The sequence below is a fragment of the Triticum aestivum genome, chromosome 7D (assembly GCF_018294505.1).
Source record: "Triticum aestivum cultivar Chinese Spring chromosome 7D, IWGSC CS RefSeq v2.1, whole genome shotgun sequence".
In the NCBI taxonomy this organism is placed as follows: domain Eukaryota; kingdom Viridiplantae; phylum Streptophyta; class Magnoliopsida; order Poales; family Poaceae; genus Triticum; species Triticum aestivum.
Window position 1 is genome coordinate 490,478,966 of NC_057814.1, and position 13,778 is coordinate 490,492,743.

The 13,778-nt window shown below is 43.7% G+C and overlaps 1 pseudogene across 1 annotated transcript; it reads left to right on the plus strand.

The window, feature by feature from the left end:
* The first annotated feature begins 694 nt into the window (after nucleotides 1-694).
* Nucleotides 695-11,384, plus strand: LOC123165542 (vacuolar protein sorting-associated protein 32 homolog 2-like; annotated as a pseudogene). The gene is made up of 10 exons (XR_006483032.1): nucleotides 695-997; nucleotides 1,415-1,639; nucleotides 2,838-2,945; nucleotides 7,830-7,960; nucleotides 8,862-8,961; nucleotides 9,728-9,813; nucleotides 9,921-10,012; nucleotides 10,574-10,688; nucleotides 10,770-10,962; nucleotides 11,153-11,384. The product of XR_006483032.1 is annotated as a vacuolar protein sorting-associated protein 32 homolog 2-like (transcript).
* Nucleotides 11,385-13,778: the final 2,394 nt, after the last annotated feature.

Consider the following 13,778-nt stretch of genomic DNA (forward strand, 5'->3'; position numbering starts at 1 on the left):
GGTCTCTTGATTGCACGCACTAGAAATGGAAGAACTACCCATATGCTCTAAAGGGCAATGTCAGGACCATGTTAAAAAGCTCATCGCCATCATTGAAGAAGTTGCATCATAGGACCTGTGGATTTGGCATGCCTTCTTTCGCATGCCCAGGTCTCACAGACATCAATGCGCTGCGGCAACCTCCATTACTTGCTAGGATGACTGAAGGGCAAGCTCCTTTGTGCAACTATACCGTCAATGGGCATGACTATAACATGAGCTACTATCTGGTTGATGGTATCTATCCTTTATGGGTGACCTCCGTTCGGGCCTCCACCGGCTCCTAGTATCTGCGGAGCGGCTGTTTGCCCGCTCCAAAAAACTTTGAACTACAACTCCGTCCGCTCCCGAAGCCATGGAGCCATGGAGCAGACTGATGCCGAACAGGCTCTTAATATGCTATTTATTTTGAGTGCTATAGATTTTAAAAAATAGGGACAAACACTTTGGGGACCGAGTTGGATGACCGGCTCTCGTATCACTATTTGCGGACAAGTCTACGCGTTGGAGACGCGCTTACCTCGTTTATAGACTCGGCCCCTGTGGCTGTAATTTCTATGTTTGTGAACGTGCAACCAGTGTGAAACTGTGAATAAAGTAGGTTTAGTGTAAAAAAAGACAGGAGAGATAAAAAGAGAAAAGGTAGCACATTGGACAACAGCATTTTGAGAAAATAAAATTGGACAGAGAACCATCAACCCAAAAATTGAGGAGAAGCAGCAGGTGCTCCGCCTCTGCCGCCGCCGGTGACCCGCCGTAGCAGCCGCTCGCCCCGCCGCCCCTGACCCTCTTCAATCTACTGTTCCATTCCACCCCGACCCAAACCAAACACACACTAAACACCGGCGCCGACCTCTCCTAGGTTTCGTCCCATCTCACCGGAGATGGCCGGGGCAGCGTCGTCGGTAGCGCCCGTTCTCGTCATCTGCTTGCTTTCTCTTGCTCTCTTCCTCCACAGGTTGGCCGCACTTGTTCTACATTTACTCCTCTAGTGAACCTTTGGGGATCTCGTGTGCTGAATTAATTGCTGCAGAGGGGATGGCTTCTTAGCCTTTCTTTGTCATGAACATGTTAGATTTGCTGGATTAGCATGCCTGCCGTGGCAGATCTGAGCAAGATTTCGCTCATAAATCAGCCCCGGCGGCATCCTCGGGCCACCGCGTCGCTCGCTTAATTGAGATAATTTGGGTGGGCATGACTATATTAAACGTTCTTGGGGCTAACCATAGTTGTTACTGCAATCGAATCGAAGCCGGTTTCTGTTCAGGGATGCTTTGCGACGGAGGTAGTTGTAGGGAGGAAATGCCTGTAGTACAGTATGTAGTTTTGTGTAATCTGAGTCTGAACTGCATGCCTTGGTGTGTAATTAATTCAGGTGCCGGAGCTGTGAGGCTGTGGAGAGAGAGAGGACGTTGGCAATGATCAAGCCGGATGGTTTGTCTGGCAACTACAAGGAAAAAATCAAGGAGGCCATCTTGGGGTCTGGATTTGATATCATAGAAGAGGCAGTTGTCCATCTGGATGCAGAGAGGGCATCACTCTTCTATGCTGAACATGCCGATAGAAGCTTCTTCAACAGCCTAGTGAAGTACATGACGAGGTATGTCCGTATGTTTTGTTCTAAAGACATGTTGTTTTGTTCCTCCTAAGGCCGTGGGGAAATTTGATTAATGCCACCTCTGTTCCAATACCTAATTCCTGAGCTAAATTTGTTTCTTCAGTTTCTTGGTATGAGAAATCAATTAATTTCTGAAAACATGCACACTTTAGGCAGAAGAGTTGTATATATACAGAGGAGATCAGATGATTGATATATGTGGCAATGGTTCAGAGAATCTGTGATGTTTTAGATTTACAAATCTCTTTTTTATATCCAGCGATTTAGAAAAGACAATTGTTCATGTCATGGTTCAGAGAAATTAGGTGATTAGGAGTGTTCTGTGAAGAATTGAACTTGGTGCTTAGGAGTCATTTTGCAGTAATATAATAAACATATTAAGAAATTCATTATCAATATTTTTAAAGATTGTAAAATAATTATTTAAGAATATTTTTGGCAAAATTAGCTACTTATATAGTAAAATCGACATAATAACAGGCGATTAACTTACAAGTTCCAACTCAGTCATCTATAGCCAAATCAACATGTGATCAACATACAATCATCCGAGTACCCTAGGGGCATTTAAGACATTTTCTCAGCTCACACCGCTCTACGGCCGTATTTCCAAACGACCAACCTTCATCACATCTGCTTTCTCAGCACAGCAGCTTTCCCACCACAGCCAGCCCACAGCCGCTTCTGACACACCCACAACACAAACCAAACAGAGTGTTCGTTGTAAAATCCAGTAAGCATGCCCACATTACGTCCCGAGCAAAATTGGACATTTCTTGGCTCATATCTCATAGCACATTTTTTAGGCAATTGCTAGGTGTGCGCGGGGCCAGTCCCCACCTGAATATGTTGCTCAAAACCGGTGTGGAGTATTCAAGGCTAGGTATTCCTGCCAAGACATAGTGGCTACCTTACTTTAGGGTTTCTTGAACTGATGCAACAAAAGGGTAAATTGGAGACAATGTTGTGAACTGTGACATGAGGAGGTTGATCGACATTCTTGAACACTTTGGCACTTTGCGCTGCCCAACTCTTCCATAAGACATTTTGGTATATTTTTTATTTTTTTCGGGAGAACTCCATTTAAGTTTCTTGTTTGCATTTGAGTACTATCATGCTAATCTGCTCTTCATACAAAGCAGCCTCTGACATGATTGTTTTTGTTTGTGCTGATGTTCAGTGGTCCAGTTTGTGCTATGGTTCTGGAAAGCCCTGATGCCATTTCACGCTGGCGAAATTTGATAGGGCCAACTGATGCAAGAAAGGCTAAAACTTCACACCCTGACAGGTTAAGAACTACAGCATTCCTTTTTCTAGTTGAGAACACCTTATGTGAGATCAATGATGACTCCAATGCAAACATATTAATAAATAATAACTAATATCAGTGTTCCATAGGAAACTTACTGCACCTTTTCATTACCCAAGTGTTTGTGATCCATGTCTCATAACATATTAATGAGCTTGAACCTAACTCTTGCTTCTATGCTTTTGCAATTCATTTTATTTACGAGCACCACACTTCTCATTACAGCATTAGAGCAATGTGCGGCTTGGACTCTGAGAAAAATTGTGTGCATGGTTCAGATTCACCGCAATCTGCAGCCAGAGAGATTTCGTTTTTCTTCAGAGATGATAAATCTGGTTGGCGTCTTTGCTTTCATTGATAAGTTTTGGAGATTACACCATGAATTTTCTGACCATGATTCGCTACAATGCAGAAGCGCTGGAACATGACGAGCTGTAGACAATTGGCATGTATCCTCAAAAGGCAGATAATTTTTGAAGTTTGATTTGCCCCTTCCAGCTATTAGTTGATGAAAATGTCTGTACATCACATATGTTGATCTGACATCAAACTTCTCCAGTTGATAGCTTCATCCCTTGGTTGCCAAAGGCTGTGACGGTGAAATCACCACAGCGAAATTTTGTCAAGCACTCCCATCTAACTGATTGTGTGTCCCTGATGTCAAAAAGAAAACTGATTGTGTGTCCCAGTTAAATACACCCTCTGTCCGGAATTACTAGTCGCAGAAATGAATGTAACTAGACGTATTTTAATTCTAAGATACATCCCCTTTCCATTGCAAATGAACGGAAATACAAAGTTCCAAGAACACGACAGGGGGAGGGAAAGAGGTACAGCGAGTTCGAGCACTGCCAGGAAACCCACTGCGTTCGCCCGACATCGAAACGAACACCATGGGACGAAAACCTGACAGCACCATAGTTTAGCAGACGCACCAAATACTACAGTCTATTACACCCAAAAGCCAACACAGGCTAAATCGCAGCATCCCAGAGCCTGAGTCACCAGTAGCACTTTGCAGACGAAGTTGTATTTTCATTCCCCTTCGATTGGTCTCCTCGCAGCATCGCACATCTTCTTCAAACTCACCGTGCTCGACCTGACCAACTCCGCCCCGCTGCGCAACTCCTTGACTCCTTCCCCTTGTTGCAGACCTGCCCAATACAACAAAAAGGAACACATGGAGAAAGCAATCTCAAAGGGTGTTTTGATCTGCTTTTATTCAAAGGTAGCTCGGTTCTGAGCTAGCCAGATGGCCCAGCAAGTGGCAGCGAGGCCCACAGTATGGTAATTCCCTCCAGGGAGGAACGTGTGGCACCAGGAGAAATACTGCCAGTAACTGCTCGGGCACATATCAGTACCCAACGCCATCCCAACGCATCGCCAAACAACTCTAGCCACAGGACATGTGAAAAACAAATGTGGAGATGATTCTAGATCATTACAAAAAGAGCACTTGGGGTTCCCAGGCCATCTCCTCTCCTTCATGACCTGTCTAGTCAAAACAGCATCATGAGATAACTGCCAGAGGGAATTTTCTATTTTGAGGGGGCTTTTAGCCTTCCAAATCCATCTGTAGTGACAGCCACTAAGAGGATTTTCCAGCCATTTATACATAGATTTAGTAGAAAATCTACCATTTCCCCCAGTGCACCCGATCCCCCCTAAGCCCAATGCATATCATTAATACTTTTTTTTTCACGTCCTCCCATTGCCTCTGTAGGTCAGGAGTAAGCCTTCTCCTGAAGAAGGTGTTAGTATCAACAGATTTAAATTCAGCAACAGTACAATCCTGATTGGTGCAAATATCCAGTCGCAAAGGATATCGGTCCTGGAGGGGGCTTGACCCATTAATGGAGTCTTTCCATACTCTGGTGAGATTTCCAGAGTCCATGTTGATTTTTCTACCAACCATGTAAAAGGCCTTGACTTTAAGAAGGGCTTTCCAACATGGGGAATCATTGAATCTGGGCTCGACCGTTGCCACAGTTTTGTTTTTCAAGTATCGAGCATGCATGATATCTTGCCATAAACCATTTTGGGTCTCTAGTTTCCACCACCACTTGACCATCAAACTAATTTTTGTTTCCGAAGATCTTTAACTCCCAAACCACCCTTATCTCTTGATCTACATATCCTGCTCCATTTGACCAAATGATATCTCCTTTTCTTGTTGCATCCTTGCCAAAAAAATTCTTCTATGCTTGTCCAGCTTTTCAATGAAAGTTTTACTCATAAGCCACATAGACATAAAGATATTTGGGTAACAACCGAATCCAGCAAGGTAAGCCTCCCCCCATGGACGCGGCATTTCCAATCCACACCTCAAATCTTTTGAGATACTTAGCCACTATAAACTCCCAGTCTGAATCTCTGAGAGTAGTATAGCTGACAAGCATGCCAAGATACTTAATAGGAAAACTACCCACATCACAATTAAACAAATAAACATAGTGTTTCACAATGCTCCCGTCACCACCCACAGTGAAAATCTCGCTCTTTTGGTAATTAACTTTAAGCCCAAACATCAGCTCAAATATGTATAGCAGCAACTTCAGGTTAACTGCTCTATCAACATCATGATCCAAGCAGATAATAGTATCGTCAGCATATTGAAGCACCGCAACCCCGTTGGGAATAAGATCAGGTGCCAAACCCACCAACAAGCTATTTTTTTTGAGCATTTGTGATCATTTTCGCAAGGCATCAACAACCAAGTTGAATAGGAACGGGGAATGAGGATCTCCTTGTCGAACCCCTTTGGCACTTTGGAAATAAGGCCCAACCTGATTATTGAGTTTGATACTCACTGTCCCATTGTGCAAAATTTGCTTAATCCATCCACACCAAGTGTCACTAAAACCTCAGAGCTTGTGGCATTCCAAAAGAAAGTCCCAGTTAACTTTATCGTAGGCTTTTTCAAAGTCAAGCTTCAGGACAATCCCCACCCTCTTTTTCATATGAGTATAATTCAAAATCTCATGTAAAGAGAGCACACCATCCATAATGCCTCTCCCCTTCACAAACGCATTCTGGGTCGAGCTAACTAGTTTGTCAGCGTACCTCTCCACACGCCGGTCCAAAACCTTAGTAATTAGCTTGTACGGGCATCTCAGGAGGCAGATAGGCCTAAATTGCTGGATCTTATCAGCACTAGCAGTTTTAGGCAGAAGTGTAGTCACTCCATAATTGAGGCGTTGGACATCTAAAGTCCCTTTGTGAAAATGCTCGAAAAGCAGCATTATGTCATTTTTAACTATGTCCCAGCACACCTGATAGAATTCAACATGGATGTTATCCGGACCAGGGGCTCTGTTATGTGCCATAGAAAACAACGCCTCCTTGACCTCTGCCTCCGTGAATTCACGGCACAGATCAGCATTATCATTTGCATTAAGTTTTTCCTCAGCAGACCATGTATTAGGGTCTAGATGGAACATGTTGCCTGGAGCAGGCCCAAACAGGTTTTTATAAAAGTCTGTTGCGTGGGCGATCAACTCATGTGTTCCTTCAATCTCTACTTCACCAACCCTCAAGGAGTGAATTGTGTTTTTCCTCTTACGCCCATTGGCAATTTTATGATAATAATCTGTATTCAGATCACCTTTTAAGAGCCAACGCTCGTGAGACTGTTGAAGCCAGAAAATCTCTTCATTTACCAACAGGTCATGCAGCTCAGTACTAACATCAATTTTGATGTTGTACAACTCCAGGGACAGGGGGGCCACTTTCTTCCAGTTCTTCTAACATAGCTAGCTCCATCCTGAGTTCTTCCTTCCTCTTCTTATCATGACCAAATTTATCCGATCCCCATCCCTTGAAGTAAGTTTTGAACCTTTTTAGTTTAATGTTCAGGATGTCAATGTTAGAAGTACCCTGATAGAACTTTTGGTCTTATGGATGATCTTTGTAGTTTGTGTTTGCTTCAAATTCCCATAATCAATACTTACTTGAAGGTGGGTAGTCCAATTGTGCCGTGTTATGCCCTCTATGAAAAGAATGCAAATCATATTTTGATTCATTAAGACAAGGATTTGACTAATGATTACTTTGTTAATATAGTTCAACACTTCAATATATGTGACATAAAATTGTGTTATTATGCTCATATTGAAAAAACACCATTTGTGATTGCGATTTTGTATGATATAAATTCAAGTATTTTTTTATTGTGCCCGTCGTACTGAATTGAAATGCACCTTACATTCAAATCCTTTGGGGGTGTTGAAGCCTTCTTCCTCCTGCATCCACTCATGGCGCATCGTAACGCAACACAACAAATGCAGATTGCATGACAAATGTTGTCGGTTTTTATAATAGATTTGGATTCTTTTTGCAAAAATAAAAGATTAGTAGGAGTTGTAGACATGCATTTTTATTTTTATTTAAACGTTTAAATTTGATTTTTTGGTGAGCTTTTAAAAATGATTTTTTAGCAAATTTTAAATTTGATTTTTTGAGGCATTTTGAGGATTTTTTTTATTGTGTGTGTTCGGATATTCTCGCAGCCCGACTACTCTGGGCTCGGGTCTGCCACCCCTAAAATCCACCGGGCTCTGGACCCGGCCCGACCCGCCCAAACACGTAATCCCGCACCGATACCAATACCACCTTCCTTGCTTCCGTGGCCGTAACGACAACTCCGCGTCCCGCTTTACCCCTTCTTCTCCCCAGCCCGCTTTCACCAGAGCGACTCCAGACCACGAGCCCCGCCGACGAAGCCGCCATCGCCAGGCGCCGCCCGCGAGCAAGAGGGGAGCGCTCCAGTTCCGAGGTACCTGTCCCTCCGCCCACTCGACTCGCCCGATCGAACCCGCCGCTCGATTTTGATCCGGCTGCTGTTTTTTTTGTTCTCCCTCGCAGATTCAAGCCGATCGGAGCGCGATCCGGCAGGTCGGAGGCCAGCCATGTCGGGGGTTTTCGGCAGGGTGTTCGGGAAGTCCAAGGAGCAGAGCCAGGCGTCCGCGCTGGCCTCCATCGACAAGCTGAGCGAGGTGAATGGATCGATAGTCGATTGACCCTCTCGCCCTGATTAGATAGTACTCTTGAGGGGTTGCCATTTGCCACCGTAGTATGATACTGTAGTTCTGTGTAGGCTCTGTGCATATATGGGTGTGGGTCAGATTAGTTGTGACTTCTCATTACTTCATGGGAGCTTCATGATGTGTGTCAGCTATCTGGGATGCTGCCATACTGGTAATCTGTGAGTAGACGGATTAGAGAGATTTTATACTAAAAACCGAAGTCAGCCATGCCTTAACTTTGTGATAATTAGGAGTGAAGGGGGATATAGTCATGTGATTGGTGGTGATGCCAAGGAAGGAAAATATGGTCGCATGATGCAAGAGTGAGCGGTGTAAAGAGATTCTAATTTAATAAGCACTTGTTAGGACAGATGGTTTTAATCAATGAAATAACGTGGGAGGCTGATGATGCTTTAAACTGTTTAGAGTTACAAAAAAAGGTCCAGTTCGTTGGTTCAAAGGAATGGGAGATTGAAACATAGATTTTTGACATGCTTGTTGTTTCACTGGATCCTTTTCAGTGCTGCAATTACTCACTTCCAAAGCAAGAAAAGTAGAAAATAAGATTAAGGGGGTTCTATGTACATAACTGCTGTCTTCTTAGGCCTCTGGTTTCTGAAACCCCTCGTAATCATTCAATGCGTGTAAGGATTAAATTCAAATGTCGGATAATCGGCGAGTGGAATTCAACTCTGTATAACTCATAATTTGATATCTTAACCACTCAATATTGCTTGGATCAGTTTTAATGTGAGTTGCATTCTTTCAGCTTTCAGGAACAAGTTTTTTCCATGACATGTTAATAGTGCTTATAATGCTCTCATTTTGTTACAGTTTGTATCTGCAAACTAACTTTCTTAATATGCTTCAGACTCTTGAAATGTTAGAAAAGAAGGAAAATTTACTAATGAAGAAGGCAAATCTTGAAGTTGAGAAGGCCAAGGCGTTCACCAAAGCCAAGAACAAAAAAGGTATCTTATATCAGCTTCAAGAAATATATTGATCTTCCAGGATAACTTCCTGAAAACTCTCTGTTCTTTCATTCTATTTGGGCTATTGCTGTGATGTTCTATCCATTTAATACTAATGGTCGTATATTCATAACCATGTACATTTAATTTGCCCCCTTCTGCTATTATCCTGCTATTTTGCCTTTTATTTTCCTAGTTTCCTACTGTTAGGTTGTCTGGTGAGCCATCATGCTAGTCTTCATACTTAGTTATCACCATTTGATTAATTCCTTCAAAGTATTAATTATAGATTTATGTTTTTCTTTGAAGATGAAAAAAATACACATATAATCCTTTTCTAATGAGACAGACTAAGACTATTTTTGACGAGTTAGCTACTACTTCTAAATAACGTTTCTGTGCTTTTCTCCTGTGGCCTATGGCCCCCTTTTCTGATTTGGCATTGCAACTTCCGTTGAGAACTTTCAGTTTTTTTTATACTCCTTTTTCAACATTGGTGCAAAAAACGCACCACCTTACCTGTTGACTGTTGTGTTGCTAGTGACCTACCTAGAAAATATTGTTCCTTTCCACAAATCCATCTTTGCTCCTGATATTGCTCAAAACACACAGTCGTCTTTCCTTCTTCATTCAGCCATCTATGATATCTGCTTCATACTGTGTAGTGTTGCCACATGGCATGGTTTTTCTTTCTTCGGAAGCTAATGAATTCTGGTACAAAGAATGGATTAACTAATAGTGTTGCCTTTTCTTTTCTTTGTCATAGCTGCAATACAGTGTTTGAAGAGGAAAAGATTATATGAGCAACAGGTGGAGCAGCTTGGGAATTTCCAGTTAAGGATTCATGATCAGGTGAAGTCTCAAAGGACAATATAGTTTGATTTCCTTCTAGGTCTTATTATTCGGATAGTCTGATTTAATATTCACTATATTACTTTCTGTATCTTTTCTTATTGTAGATGATAATGCTGGAAGGTGCAAAAGCTACAACAGAGACTGTGGATGCATTGAGAACCGGAGCATCAGCAATGAAAGCTATGCACAAATCAACGTATGTAACAAGTCAAATATCTTGAATTTGAGTTATTTATTTATCTTTTCTTTCTAAATGAGATCATTGTATTTTGTACTTCCAGTGAATTTCATCTAATTTATTGCTTATTGTCCTAAATGGTACAACAATGCTGGTCTAGTGACTTAACAGATGTTTTTTTTATATAGGTGGTGCAATAATAAATGTTTAGTGCAAACAAGTCTTAAAAGGGCTTGCATGGTAGAAGTTAGAGTTTATGCCCACTTAAACGTTGATAATATGTTGTTTCATCATAGATTAAAAGTTATACCGAACACCATATGATACATTTAGTAGAACACAGCATACATGTCAGATTGCTAATGCTTTTCTTTGTAATAGGAGTGCTCTAAAAGCTGGTCAGTTTAAATAGAGTTTTAAGTAGTATTACAATTGTTGTCATTGAGCAATAGGGATAGAATGCTTTTACGTCTCTCTTTTGCTTCTTTTATTTTAGCGATTGCTTCTCGGTCCACAGATAAGGTGTATAATTTTATTTGTTTCTCGAGCCTCATCATATAAGTGTTTCCTCTTTTCCAGAAATATTGATGATGTTGACAAAACCATGGATGAAATTAATGACAATATGGAGAACATGAGGCAGATCCAGGATCTACTATCTGCGCCTATGGGAGCAGCAAGTGATTTTGATGAAGTATGTCTCTCTGTCTCTATCTCTCAGATGTACATGCATTCACCAAACCAAATAAATCTAACCTCTTACTGCATTGGATAGGATGAGCTGGAAGCTGAACTTGCGGATTTGGAGGGCGAGGAGTTGGAGGCACAGCTACTAGCACCTACCACAAGTGCTCCTATGACTGCTCCAGCGCGTGTACCTCAGCAGTCGAGTCGGCCCACTGCGCAGAGTAGTAAAACTGAAGACGATGAGCTGGCAGCTTTACAAGCAGAGATGGCTATGTAATTAGGTACTTGCCCGCCCATCTTTTATTCTCTGAATCAGGGTCAGACTGTTGTTTCGTCTCGTTCAGCAAACATGCAAATTAAACCACTCTCAAGGAGCACAAGGCACAAATACTGTAATCTTGGTGAAATTACTTTACATGGTTGTTACATGCTTCAAATCTGTCATTAATTAACAGGATCTTTATATCGCAGTTTGCAGGACTTGGCGTGGTCATGTTTAGAGACCAGATTGTGCAAATATATTTGGGACCACGGTATTTTCATGGAGGTCTTCCTGGGAAGACGTCAGAAGTACACACAGAAACTAGTTGCATCTGATGATCTCTTATGTATATCTTTATCATGTTACTTCTGTAATCAAACATCTAAGATGCGCTGATGAGCGCATTATCAGCTAATAAAGGGCATCTGCCATCATTGTATATTTCTATCTGTAGCATTTCAATATAGGGTGTGGCTAGGTCTCAAGTGACATAACATGCAATAGAAAAAAAGAAAAAACTGAAAAGAAATTTTACACGATTCTCAAGGTAAGATCTCACGGATATAGCATCGACTGATACTTAACAAGACTGTAAAAAAAAATTAGTGGGAGGAGGTGAATTGATGGGAGATGCGATATCAGGCAAATAAATTTGGAAGTAAATCAGTTGGTTACTACGTTAGACGTAAAAAGGATTTTTTCTAGGGCGGCACTCTAACAACCGTTTGATTAGAGCTTAATCTTCGTTCTCGTTCCCCGTTCACATCTCGTCCGCAGAGAACCAAAAGAAAAAGTCAACCAACACCAAGCATCGCCCCTGGCACATCTTGCGTGAGGAAAAAAAGGTCCACCTCGCTCGCTGCCGGCGATGTCCCCGTCAACGGGCTCCACTGGTCGTCGAGCTCCGAGAAGATGCCATCCATGGCCGTCGGTCGCCGGCCTCGCAGTCGTCGTGTCATGTATTCCTCGTCAGATCCATGCATGCAACAACTTTCACCTGCGGTTGCAGCTCCCTCACTGGCAATGGCAGCTCCGAGTAGCACCGGTCGCCGGTCGCAACACCCTGGCGACGAGCTCGCGAAAAAGGACTCTCCTTCGGGTTTACCGGTGGCAACAAAAATGTCTGTCGGTAGTAGCAAAAAATTGTGCTGATTCCAGCAAAAAATAGCCCGTCAATGCTGCCATCCCGTCGCCATTGTAGCAAAAGTGAACACCGATTGTAGCTTTTGTGATTGCCGGTTGTAGCAAAAATAAAAAAGAGGTTCCAGCAAAAATTAAATGTAGCAAAAATCATGGCGGCGACGGCACCACCATCCTCTTGAATTGCAGCAAAATTGAAAGACAATTCCAGCAAAAAAATTAGTTGTAGCAAAACAAATCCCCAATGCCAAGCAGCAAAAACAACACCAAAAAACACACAGATCTAACTTTTGTTGTCAATGCTTGCGCAGGGAGGCCGCGGGTGCTACAACCTGAAGTGTTTCAGCTACAACCAGAATCTGGAGATGTTGGAACCAGAGTCCATGCCTGTTGCAACCAGCAGCTGCCGGCGGCGAAGACGACGAGCTCTGATACTGCAACCAGAGATTTTTTTTGCTGGAACCGGGCGGCAGAAAAGTTGCAACCACTATTCGCCGGTGATGGAACCGGACAGCGTCGAGTTCGTTTTTGCTGGAACCGGCCAAAAAATTTGCTGGAACCGGCATGATTTTTTGCTGCGTCGATAGGTGAGAGTTCTTACTATGCCCGGTGGTGGGGACGTGTTTTGCTGGAATCGTGGATGCTTTTTGCTAGAACCGGCATGTGTTTTTGCTGCTTCCAGCAAACCAATGGTGTTTTGGTTTTTGGCTGAGATTTTTTTGCGCGGAGGAGGGGGGGGGACATGGTGGTCCGAGCGGACGACGATGACGAGCGAAGGCGGTGACGCATGGAGATGCTGCAACCACTGTGGTCGCGAGCTGGAACCGGCTGGCGGGTGAGCTGCAGTCTTATGATAGAAGCATGGGGCGGCCAAGGGACAAGCGCGGTCGGCACGGATGGCCGGTGAGTAGGAGCGGCAAAACGGCAGCAACGACGGCAGCCGGCGGCGAGGGGAGCTTGCAGTGGTTCGTGAGCAGTGGGAAGGAGAGAAAAATCATGGCCGTGGAGTCTCTGCTGAAGGTAGAAGAAAGGAAAAAAGGAGGGGCAGGAAAAAGGATAAGGATAGAAAGGGGCGGTTGTGCGAGGCCCACCACATACACGCGTCTTGCTCGGGGGTTGTTTTCATGGACGTTGGGGCCAGCGTGGCGCGCGAACCGGCCGAACGTTCGGCGGGTGCCCCGGCCCCAATCGTTTACCTTTTTTCTATAACCATGCTTTATATTAAATATATAATACAATCAGTACAAATATACATGAAGACTGCTAGACAAATTGGACGAAGACATGTGTCTCGAAAATTATATAGCAAGGATCCCCAGAAAATAAAGTTTCCAAAAGATTCCCAAGAGATCTCTGCACACATCGAAACCAACAGCCGCCAAAAACGTTCCTAACGCAGTCTGGCGCGTTGGGCGGGTCCACCTCGTACGTAAAACACGGAGAGGCGATTGAGGCGATTGCCAGGCGATCGGCTCAAGCGCTAGGGTTAGGGTTTTTGCGAGCGGTGGTGGTGAGGATCTCGGCGGCACGGGAGGGAACGACGGCGTTTCCGACCGTGCGGGTCGGTGTGCTGCTCTCCCTCTGGTGGGGAAGCCATGGCGGAGAGGACGAAGGAAGGAGCGTCGGCGTCGAGGAGTGCGGTGACCGCTCCCGTGACGGCGGTGACGCCGGGATTGAAGACACAGAGAACGGCGG